General features: G+C 33.8%; 1 pseudogene; it reads left to right on the top strand.

The window, feature by feature from the left end:
- Window positions 1–719: 719 nt before the first annotated feature.
- Window positions 720–9,285, top strand: LOC117905582 (annotated as a pseudogene).
- The last annotated feature ends 4,047 nt before the right edge of the window (window positions 9,286–13,332 follow it).

The raw sequence follows: 13,332 nt of genomic DNA, 5'->3' as shown, positions 1-13,332 counted from the left end.
AAAGAAAAAAAAAAAGAAAAAAAGGAGAAACCGAAAGAAGAAAGAGAAAATTTAAAAATAAAATACAAGTTAAATGGGTTGATGTAAATATGATATGGACATTAATGCTTGACTATATATTTCAAATAAGTGTTAAAAGGCATTTGCAATAAATTTCCATAATTTTTTCTTATGGCATATTTTTTTAGTGCCTAACTATATTTTCAATTTTACTAAAACTTCGAGAAATATTTTATCATGTCATATTCTTCTTCTGATATACATATTAGAGGCTTTGTCTTACCCCATCAATTAATTTAATATATGTTTAACATTAATTAGCTCTCTTTCTTTCTGTCTTTGTTGTATTGAAAGCTTAATGGATGAAAATATAGTATAAAAGAAGTGGCCCCAAAGCATAAAAAGGGAAAAGGAGGAAAAGTAAAGACAAATAAGATGGGATCCACCAGGACTCAATCAATAAGAATGCTAAAGAAATACTTGTTTTCAACTTTATTGAAATACAAAATGACAACAAGGACTTCAACTTTGTTGATTTTGAGGCACCATCCCTTCTAAAGAGGTCCAACAAATGGGGGATAATTGAGAATAAAGAAGACTCATGCCAAACCCATGATTGGCAAAAAGATATTTACTGCCTCTAAAGTTGTGCCCTTCCTTCCATGATCATTATGCTTTAAGGGTAGGGGAAGTCACTCAGCATCCAAAGCCATCTAGTAATGGCTTCTGCGGACCGAAATTATGATGTATTCTTGAGTTTTAGAGGTGAAGACACCCGCAAAAATTTCAGTGATCATCTCTACACCACTTTGATTGCAAATGGAATTCATACTTTCAGAGACAGTGAAGAACTTGATAAAGGAGGAGATATTGCATCTGAACTCTCAAGAGTAATTCAGAAATCAAGGATTTTCATTATTATATTCTCTAGAAATTATGCTACTTCGAAATGGTGTTTAAATGAACTTGTAAAAATCACTGAGCGTATGACACAGAAAGAGTCAACAATCCATCCTGTTTTCTACCATGTGAATCCATCAGAAGTGCGACATCGGAAGTTATGGAGAGGCATTTTCCAACTATGAAAAGGATGCAGACCTAGAGAAGGAGAACATAGTGAAGTGGAGGGCTGCATTGACACAAGTAGGCAATCTATCCGGATGGCATGTGGATAACCAGTAAGTATACTTTCCTTCACCATTTAATTTAGAAATTCACTTCTAACTAATCAAGCAGCAAAAGTTGGCACAAATCTTATATAAGTTTCCTTTTCTTTTCTTCACTTGCATTTAAACATGACATAACTAAATTATACTTACAATAAATTGGCTAGACCCCATTTTCCTTTCCATTTTAGGGGATTCTATTTTGGCTTCAGTTCTTTTCCCTTCTACCACCCAAATCTTTTTTAATACAAAATTAACATAACAAACTATGATAAATGTCCAAATATTCTTCCTTAACCCTAATCTCAACACCATTTCCTTCCCTTTCTTCTCCACGTTCCTTGCACTTCAAATTGGGGAAAAGAAAAAAAGACAAACAAAGAAGGGAGAAATAGGGATGGTAATGCCATGACCAAGGCAATGATTCCTCCTTGTCTACGTCTCTCAATTTTTTTCCCCTTTATCTTGAAGTGAGGAAGAAAATGGGAAGGAAAAGAGAATGAGATGTGAAAGGATAAGAAACTAGATTAGGATCAGGGTTTCATTGGAAGGAAGAAAAAGAGAAAATTTTCAGAATTTCATATATCCATATTTTAAAATATATATATATATATATATATATATATATAGAAATTATGGGGTATGGAAAGAAAATCATTGGTCCAAATACTATCCACCCACATTCTATTGCATGCCAATCGTACAAATCTAATGGATAACATCAAACATCACCAAATTTCTCCAAATTTTGTTCTAGTACTTCAATCAGCAGCTCATTCTAACTCATGATATGTACTTTTTAATTGGTGCAGATATGAGTCAGAGGTACTCATAGGAATCACTAATGACATCATCAGAAGATTAAATCGTGAGCCTTTAAATGTGGGCAAGAACATAGTCGGAATGAGTTTTCATTTGGAAAAACTCAAATCATTGATGAACACTGAGTCAAATGAGGTTTGTGTGGTTGGGATATCTGGAATCGGTGGAATTGGTAAAACTACTATTGCTAAAGCTATTTATAATGATATCTCATATGAATTCCATGGTAGTTGCTTTCTTAAAAATGTTAGAGAGAGATCTAAAGATAATACACTTCAATTGCAACAAGAACTTCTTCATGGTATCCTAAGGGGAAAATGTTTGAAAGTAAGCAATATTGAAGAAGGACTCAAGATGATAAAAAATTGTCTTAACTCAAAAAAGGTTCTTGTTGTGCTTGATGATGTGGACGCTCTAAAGCAATTGGAATACTTGGCTGAAGAGCCTGAGTGGTTTAGTACAAAAAGCATTGTCATCATAACCACTAGAGATAAACGTTTCCTCACTCAATATGGGAAGCATGTATCATATGAGGTTGAGAGACTAAATGAAGAAGAATCTATTGAGCTCTTTAGTAGGTGGGCATTTAAACAGAATCTGCCTCAAGAAGCTTATAGAAACCTCTCCTACTACATAATAGAATATGCTAAAGGCCTTCCATTAGCACTCAAAGTTTTGGGCTCCTTTTTTCTTGGAAAGACAAGATCTCAATGGAAAGAAGCATTGCTTAAGCTAGAAAAAATACCTCACATAGAGATTCAAAATGTACTTAAAATAAGCTATGATGGACTCAATGATATAGAGAAAGGAATATTCCTTGATATTGCATGTTTTTTCGAAGGGGAAGATAAAGAAGTTGTTTCAAGAATATTACATAATGTCTCTATAGAGTGTGGAATAAGTATTCTTCATGATAAGGGTTTGATAACTATTTTAGAAAATAAGTTAGAGATGCATAATTTGATACAACAAATGGGTCATGAAATTGTTCGTCAAGAATGTCCGAAAGAGCCTGGAAAATGGAGCAGATTGTGGAATCCTGAAGATGTTTATCGAGTACTAACCAAAAATACGGTAAGAAACTAAATACATGAATGTAAGCCTTTGTATGTGTGTTTTTATAAGCTTTAATGGAAATATTTTTATTATGTAGTTTATTCATTGCTTATTTTAGCCATTTTGTTCTAGGGGACAGAAGCAATTGAAGGAATAATCCTAGACATATCTGCATCAGAACAGATACAATTCACTACAGAAGCTTTTAAAATGATGAATAGACTTAGATTGCTCATAGTACATCAAGATGCAAAATACGATTCTGTGGTAGAACATCATGTTGTGGGGGATCAAGTGCAACTCTCTGAGATGCACCTTCCTGCAAACTTTCAAATTCCTTCTTTTGAGTTAACATTTCTCCATTGGGATGGATACTCCTTGGAATCTTTGCCCTCAAATTTTCAAGCAGATAATCTTGTTGAACTCCATTTACGGTGTAGCAACATAAAACAACTTTGTGAAGGAAATATGGTATGAATATTATTTAGTCCTAGCTATTTTGTTTTAGATAAATTTTAAAGTTTGTAGAAGTTTATCTACTAAAATAAATTTCTTTTTTTTTCCAGATATTTAACATATTAAAGGTCATCAATCTCAGTTTTTCTGTGCATCTCATCAAAATCCCAGACATCACAAGTGTGCCGAATTTGGAGATTCTAATTCTAGAAGGTTACACAATCTAGTTTACCTATGGTTCACCAATCAATATATGGGGTTGTTGAATAACTTTTGGTATATTTTTTTTTAATTGGATAGGTTGTACAAACCTCATGAGTCTTCCGAGTGACATTTACAAGTTGAAAGGCCTTCGTACTCTGTGTTGCCGTGAATGTTTAATGCTAAGGAGTTTCCCAGAAATCAAGGAAAGAATGAAAAATCTAAGGGAGCTTTATCTAAGCGACACAGATTTAGAAGAGTTACCATCATCCTCAACAAAACATCTTAAGGGCCTTACAGACTTGGATTTGACAGGTTGCGGAAACCTTATACATGTTCCAAAGAGCATTTGTGCATTGAGGTCTTTTAAAGCTCTCAGTTTTAGTTACTGTCCAAAACTGGACAAATTGCCGGAGGACTTGGAGAGCCTGCCTTGCTTAGAGAGTCTTTCATTGAATTTCCTTAGATGTGAACTGCCTTGTTTGTCAGGTTTATCCTCCTTAAAAGAATTATCTCTAGACCAATCCAATATAACTGGTGAAGTAATCCCGAATGACAATGGCTTGTCATCATTGAAGTCCTTAAGTCTTAACTACAATAGAATGGAACGGGGGATACTCAGTAACATTTTCTGCCTCTCTTCATTGGAAGAATTAAAACTCAGGGGGAACCATTTTAGTACAATACCTGCTGGCATAAGTAAACTTCCAAGATTGAGATCTCTTAACTTGAGCCACTGCAAGAAGCTTCTACAAATTCCAGAGCTTCCTTCAAGTCTGCGAGCTTTAGATACACATGGTTCACCAGTTACTTTATCATCAGGTCCGTGGAGTCTCCTCAAATGCTTCAAGTCGGCAATTCAGGTATGATTTTCATGGCACCTTAGGGCTTGTTCCACCATGCTTTCTAAATTAGATTTCAAGATTAAAAATAAAAAATAAAAAAAACTGAAGAAAGGATTTTTTCTATTTTTGTTATTTTGTTATGATTAGTATATTTGACAAGTTTTTCAAAACAGATTTCAAGAACAAACTAAACAAAGAACACTTCGAGGAAAAATATTTATAGTAGTGTTTTCAAAAGATAAATAGTTTTTTGATAAAATATGGATAGTAACACTACAATAAAAGAATAGAACATTCTTTCTTAGAAAAAAAAAAATGATCATAGTTTAAGTATATTATTTTGTTTAAAATAAGTATGAAAGAAGCACTATTCACTATTCACTTTTTTTTTTTATATATATATGAATAAGTGAGGTTTTTTCATTGCATATACACAATACTACCTAAATAGTGACAAGATGTTTTGTATCAAATTAATTTTAAATTATCATATTCATTATTGAATAAAATGTAATAAGTCTCATTTGATTTAGAATCTATTTACCCATGAGAAAACTAAAAAAGTTTATAGTTATATGTAAATGAGAAATAATAGAATTAGTCCATGAATTTTGGTTTTTGAGGTGTAAATTATTTTTAAAAGTTATCAAACTTATGAACAAATTCGATCTATCAATTGGGTTGCTTGTTCATGTATTTGTTTTTCTTTTTTTGTTAGGTTGTTTGTGTTGTGGTAGTGGAAACACCAATGTAAGCATATTAATGGAAGAACACAAAAAATAAAGCAAACTATATAGAAAGATAATACCTACTTTCCAAATATAAGAGAATATTTTATTATATAATATAGAATATTATAGAGAACAAAAATAGATACAACTACTGGATCCCACAACAACCCATTTTTCTTTACTCTTTGTATCTCCACCTTGAACCATGAGTCCTTTTACTTCACTAGGTGTCTCTCACTCTTTCTCACATATTCACTTTAATGAGCTCTTTCGCTCCCTGGGTGTCTTTTGCTTTTCCTCATATCTTTATTACATCTCTCTCATAACTTTTTCCCAACTTAGAATATTTATAAAGATATTCTCACTAACTTTCCTTATTCTATAAAGACGAATCTAATTACAATCACATGTAAACTTAAAAAATATTCTATGTAATATTCCTTTTACAAAAAGAAGTATATTCCACTTAGAATCAAATTTCATTAAGTTGATCTTCAATCTCTCCATGATCTATGGTTTCCTTGTGCTCGTTGCTCTCCTCATGTGCCACTTTTCCTTTTGTGTACCACATTCTTGTCGCATTCCACAATCTTCTTGTTTCATGTATTATTGATGATAGAAAAATTGATTCCACGTTTCACTAAAATTCTATGTAATCTTCTTTTGGGCTCTAATCCCTTTGCTCTTCCTGAAGCCTTCAAATTTGGAACATCTTCAACCAAGTTTCTTCTAGGCATCTTCACCCATGGCTCTTCCTAGACCTCTTCAACCAAGGCTCTGATACCACTTATTATGCCAACGAAAGTACCAATGTAAACAAATTAGTGGAATAATACAAAAAATAAAACAAACCACATTGAAAGGTACATGAAGTTTTAACGTGATTCAACCAATCATGCCTACTTTTACTTATGAGAGAGAATATTTCAATATGTGATAAAGAATTTATGGAGGATAAAAATAAATACAACTATTGGGTCCTAAAACATCCTACTTTTCTCACTCCTAGTATCGTCACCTTGAACCATGAACCCTTTTGCTCCACTAGGTGTCTTTCACTCTTCCTCACATCTACACCCTAGTAAGCTCTCTTACTCTACCAATTGTCTCTCAATCTTCCTTATCTCTCTATCCTATCTCTCTCATAATTTCTTTCCCATCATGACCTAAAATATTTATAGAGATATTTTCACTAGTTTTCCTTATTCTATAAGAAATCTAATTATTATTACATATAAAGGAAATATTTTATATAATGTTGCTTTTATAAAAAGAAGTATATCCTAATTAAGAATTTGAGACACCTCCAAAGAGTTTGTATCTAGCCTTAAAAATTATTTTAGAGAACAACAATATCTCAGAAATTAAACATAAACTTTTTTTTCTTGTTGTCAAGACTAGAGAATTGTTTTTAAATGTTGGCCAGACATACCCTATACTTTTTAGGCAGGCACTGGACTCACATATTCCTTAATTTTATAATACAGGAGACAGATTGTTATTTCACAAAAGTTGTGTTCATTCCTGGAGATAGTGGAATTCCAAAGTGGATAAATGGTTTCCAAAAGGGAAGTTATGCAGAAAGAATGCTTCCTCAGAATTGGTACCAAGATAACATGTTCTTGGGATTTGCCATAGGCTGTGCCTATGTTCTGCTTGATAATGAATCTGACCGTGAATTTGACTACAGCTCTGAAAATGAATCTGAGCATACGTCCTCAGACGAATCTGATTACAGCTCCGAGAATGAAGAATCTCAGAAAAAATCTGCTCATACATCTCATAATTTAGAATGTCATTTGATTATGAAAGGTGAAGGTGATGATCTTAGAGACTTGGAGCATTTCCCATTTCCTTTTGATTGTGAGTGCTATGAAGATGATGAGGATGGGGTATCAGATCAGATGTGGGTAATGTATTATCCTAAGGTAGCTATTCCTGAAAATTTTCACTCTAACCAATGGACGGCTCTTCAGGCTTCAATAGAGGGCTATAACCGCTATGGTAAACCCTTGAAAGTAAAATACTGTGTCATTGATCTTATATATGACCTAGCTCATCAAAACAGGGACCTGGCTGGGACATTTAGAGATCACGGATATAGCTGCTCAGATTGTCAATTAGATACGGAATGTGAACTGAAGCTTTGTTTAGCGGGCAATGAATTCTATGAACTGCCCACTATTGAGTGTCCCTTAGCACTTGATAGTTTGTGTTTGCGCAACTGCGAAAAGCTTGAGAGTCTTCCAAGTGACATTTGTAAGTTGAAATCCCTTAAAAGTCTCTTTTGCTCTGGCTGTTCGGAACTAAAGAGCTTTCCGGAAATCATGGAGAATATGGAAAATTTAAGAAAGCTTTATTTAAACCAAACAGCTATAGAAGAGCTACCATCCTCAATTGATCAGCTACAAGGGCTTCAGTGTCTGAGTGTGGAAAGTTGCGACAACCTTGTGAGTCTTCCAGAGAGCATTTGTAATTTGACATCTCTTAAAGTTCTTGTGGTTGATTGCTGTCCAAAGCTCTACAAGTTGCCAGAGAACTTGGGGAGCCTCCGAAGTTTAGAAGAGCTTTATGCTACACATTCATATTCAATTGGCTGTCAGTTGCCTTCTTTATCAGGTTTATGTTCCTTGAGAATATTAGATATACAAAATTCAAATCTATCACAAAGAGCAATCCCGAATGACATTTGCTGCCTCTACTCGTTGAAACTATTAAATCTTAGCAACTTCAATCTAATTGAAGGAGGAATCCCCAGTGAAATTTACAACCTATCATCACTTCAAGCATTACTTCTAGGGGGGAACCATTTTAGTAGTATACCTGATGGCATCAGTAGACTTACAGCACTGAGAGTTCTTGACTTGAGCCACTGTCAAAACCTACTAAGAATTCCAGAGTTCTCATCAAGTCTGCAAGTTTTAGATGTACACAGCTGCACATCCCTGGAAATTTTATCAAGTCCATCAAATCTTCTTCAATCTTGTCTGTTAAAATGCTTCAAATCCTTAATTCAGGTATGATCTTCATGGAATTTTGATTAGATTTTTCGCTTTTATGCAGACATGAGATTTACATTGTACTTTTGTGCAGGATTTGGAACTTGAGAATGATATTCCAATAGAACCCCATGTTGCTCCCTATTTGAATGGTGGAATTAGCATTGCCATTCCTAGAAGTAGTGGAATTCCAGAGTGGATAAGGTATCAGAAAGAGGGATCCAAAGTTGCAAAAAAGCTTCCACGGAACTGGTACAAAAATGATGAATTCTTAGGATTTGCTTTGTTCTCCATTCACGTTCCACTTGATTATGAATCTGATGACTTATTTGATAACCAAGACACTTGGAGTTCAGAACCTGATATTGAATCTGAGGATGAAATTGATAACCAAGAAACTCCAAGCTCAGAGTCTGATAATGAATCTGAGGATGGCCTTGATAATGAACATACTTGGAGTTTAGAATGTGAATTAACTATAGGTGATGATCATCGATTCTGGTTCAAGGATCATTTATCGTTTCAATGCTGCTGTAAATGTGACATTGATGATGATGTGCCAAATCAAGTGTGGGTGACCTATTATCCTAAGATTATTATTCCAATGAAGCATGCCTCCAACAAAAGGAGGCGCTTGAAGGCTTCATTTCAGGGTTTCTTTTGTGGTGAACCAGTGGAAGTGGAAAAGTGTGGGATCCAGTTTATATATGCCCGAGATGATGAGCAGAAGATCATATCCAGGCAAGATGATGCGAAGAGGAGCTGTGACGATGTAGAAGACAACCCAGCTGATGAGCCCCACCATAAAAGGTTCAAACAGCCCCAACACTGATCTCAAGCTTGAAGCTGAATAATGCAATTGCTTCTCTAACTATTGGTGAGTCGCTTTCCTTTCTCAGAAGTCAGATTTGAAGGGCGAAATTCTGTCATTTTTTTCTACTATTAATTATTTATCTTTTCCAAAATTTAACAGACGAAAAAAATCCATTTTTTTGGAGATAACTTTGAGGCAATTAAACACCAAAAAGATGATGCTAAGGGGAGTTGTGATGATGTAGAAGAAATTAGCAATATCCCACTGACTACTCTTTTTTGATAAAGGACCATAAACTAAAGGCTTAGAATGTCAATGGTATGAGTAAAGCCCTCTGTTCCAACATCTTTTCTCTTGGTTGTTGATTTGAAATTGCGTCTTTGAAACCTCACAAATTTTCTTGTTTCAAATTATTTACCAGCTCCACTAAGAATGATTCTGTATGTTTCCCATATCAACTAACTACTAAGCCTCTGGCATCATCATCCCATGAAACTTCGGAAAGCTTAAAAATAATAGATCAGCTGTTGTATTTGGGAAAACAACTCAAGTGGTAAGGTCAAAAGCACGGCAAGGCAGGAAAGTCGGTCATTTAAAGCAAATAAACGTGATGAGCTTCCTTTCCAAGTGAAGGGATGAACTCGGCCTTAAATGTATCACATAACTAAAGTGGTAAACTAACTCCACCATATGTCAAGGACAACTAACTTCACCATTTCGATCTTTTTGGAGCTTTCCTATTGTTTTTTCCTTCCACAAGTTCATATGTGAATTATAATTCAGCTGACATTTCTTCCAAAGATACGTAGGTGTAAGGACTTCTATGAACTTTTTCAGGTTAAGGGAACAAAGTGTAGCGACTGTCAAAGTGACAGTTTATCGAAAGATCATGCAATGAAACCATCGTCAGATGTCATAGGTAAGGACCAATTCAACAGTTTTCTTTACCTCTTCAGGTTCTCTTTCTTAAAGAAATATTAGATAGGTTGGGATATGATTGCTCAGGCTTGATAGCAAGATGACTAGTTTTCTTTTAGTTGCTGAGGAATGATATATTGAGCAACAAAATGTAATTTGAGGTAGGTTTAAATTGGCTCTATGTGTTGGCTCTCCCTTATTTGGCCTCTGTTGTATCTTTAGTCTTGCGAGTTGGACCCATCTACCTGTATCCAACCTGGGGTTTGAGTTTGCATGAATAAGATTTGAATGAGTTAGAATTGGTTTTGGGTTAAAAAAATGTCAACCAAAAATATTATTATTCGCATGGGTCGAAGGCATAGAAAATCTGCTGAGACCTAATCCCACACATTAGTTTTTATTTATTTTATTTAAACAACTATTAAAAATATAAGAAAAGAACTTATTGGGTGTTTGGTAAAACTTAATACTTATTATTTAATGACTTAAATTGATTTTAAATTAAATTATACTTAAGTAATTGACTTAAAACTTATTATTTAATTATTAATTTAAGTATTAAGGTTGTTTAATAAATTTAACTCAAAATTTATTCTAAATCATCAAATTAACATATTTATCCTCATAAATTATAATTACGGTCAAGGTGGATAAGTAACAATGAAGGTCATGGATTAGTACTAAAAAATAATAGTAAAGATAACTAGGACAAATAGGGATAGAAAGATAAAACGAAGATTTAAACTTAAAAATAAGTTAATTATTTTTAATTATTACTTAAAATTGTTCTTGACTTTAAGTTATACTATTAAATTATTTTACCGAACATACCTCTTAATGACTTAATTTAAGTTATTAAGATACTTTAAACTATTAAGTTGATTTATCAAACACCCACTTAATTTTTCCTACTTCTTAATTGTATTCGGTTAATAGTTTTATCATTTTTGTAGTTCTTAAAATATCTTTGATTGTTTGCAAGTTAAGTTTGGGAGTTTTCATTTGTTTTAAATTTTTGTAACTTTGAAACATATGAAGTTTTTAACTTTGTATTCCATGATATGGTTAATGTACCTATATTATTTTATATATTAGGAGGCTCTTATTTTAGGTTTTTTGTTTGATAACCCACGGGAACTCGATCAAGTTGCCTGTGGGCTTCACATTTCTTAAAACAATTGTCAGCTATATTCAATATTTTATTTGGTTTTCAACAGGAGGCGTACCATGTCATATGCTTGGACTGTGGATGATTAAGCCTTAACGCAGAGAAATGTTGGTTGAGCTAGCTTGTGGATGTTGTCATTAATTATACTGATCACCTTGATTTAACACCTTGAACGCTTCATTTGAAAATTACCTTGGTACGATATCAGTGAAAGTGGAGCGGTGTGGGTTCCAGCTTCTATATGCTTATGGACAGAATCATCTCACAATGGTACAAGGTAGCAACTCTTCTCATGGGGATTTGGGCAGTCATAGATCAGCTGTACAAGATACCAATGCTTGTGACAACCAAGAAGGCACTGAGCACAACCATCCTAGCCTCCAATGACACAGTACGTTGATCCTAATGTTGATGCTCACAATAAAAGGAACCCAATAGACCAGTACCCAGTGGAGGAGCCACAACATAAAAGATTCAGAGAAACCAAAGACTGATCTCATTCAGACTTCTAACACCAATGCTCTCATCTTTTACTGGTATTATTTCGCCTTCCTTTCTCTTTCTAATTTACATGGGGCTCGAATTTCTTTACCATGTTTATTCTTTTCAAGGCATGCAAAAGTTTGAGGCTATTTTAGGGAGTGCTCTTATCCTTGTATCTAAAAGTTAAAGCTATCTCTTTTTTTTATTAAGGCTCGCTTTCATGTATTTGTAGAAAAATTTGATCTTGTTATTGCTTTTGAAAGGTTTCACGCAGAAAATTACACAATCTATTGTCTTCACCTTAAGTTTGATTGACATCTAAATGCAGTACCTCAAGCAATCTAAGGGAAAAAGCTTAGTTGGTTAGTCAAAGATCCAACACTTAGGTTGGTCACACATGTGTCCTTGTTTATTGAGGCAAGTAATATATATCTAGTAAATTGTCAATTTTGATTACAATGCAGTCAATTGAGTCACATGGTTTGGTGTTCTACTATTTTTGTTTTTGTTTTTGTTTTTTTTTTTTTAAATTTTTGTTCTTGTATTGAAGGTAAAGAGAATTCAAAACAAGAATTAGTGATTACTTAGGAGAAGAGCATTTCTGCTTCAAATATGTACTTTGGAAAGTTTTGAGAGGTAGATATATTTTCATCACCTATTACAAATGAGTTAAAAATGAAACTCAAATTTATGTAAGTATGAATTTTAAAACTTATTATGAAAAAGTATGACTTTTGAATGTTAAAAAATTGAGTTGATATATTTTAACTACAAAGTCCATTGGCTGATGGCATGAACTTATACATGCAAAGTCTATATATATATATACTAGATACTACTAACTAATTTGTTCTTATAATGATTTTTTTATATGTCCATTTCCGTTAATTTGGAAAAGAATAATGAATGCACCATATCTATATTTCTTTGTATTAGAATTTAACCAAGTAGAAAAAAAAATGTCCTGATGCTCATTCTCATAATCATGTACCTGCCAACTTTGTTTCTAGGATTTTATAAATTGTTGTGGATTTTTTGTTGTACATGATCTCAATTATACTCAAATGCTAAAGTGGAGTCATCATTTCCCCTCTAAAGTAAGAAATGTTTAGAGATAAGGAAAAGAGGGAAAAGAAAAAAGGGAAAAGAAAACCTAGTTGATTTCCTATTTGGTAAGTTTCTTATTAGATGTTTTTTTAGATTAACTTTTTGACAAAAGGATTTGCTATGCACTACAAGAAAAGGGAGATGTAGTGACATGGTTTTAGTTGGGGCCAAGAAAATCCACTACAAAAGCAACATTATAATTGGGGGAAGGAATAGGTGCTGCCACAAAATCTCTTATAGTTGGGGAAGAAATAGTAGTTGTTATAAAAGCTCTTATAGGCGTGGGAAGAAACAGGCTGCTGCTATAAGAGCTGTTATATTTGGAGAAGGAATGGACCACCATACCATATATGAACTAATAGAGCCCACACCCCTATACCCACTATATAACCACTGCTTCTTCCACTCACTTCCTCTCCCACTCAGTTCGGATTGGTGAGAACCCACTGGGAGTCATTTCCTCACTTCAAACTGCCAAGAACCCACTAGTGAGAATCTTCAAACGACAATTTTCTTTCATTCACTCTTCTGAGCCCTCAAAGTTGATAATTGTTACTGGTGATAGC

Source organism: Vitis riparia, chromosome 18, assembly GCF_004353265.1.
Source record: "Vitis riparia cultivar Riparia Gloire de Montpellier isolate 1030 chromosome 18, EGFV_Vit.rip_1.0, whole genome shotgun sequence".
NCBI classification, from domain to species: Eukaryota; Viridiplantae; Streptophyta; class Magnoliopsida; order Vitales; family Vitaceae; genus Vitis; species Vitis riparia.
This window is presented reverse-complemented; position numbering and strand designations above follow the sequence as displayed.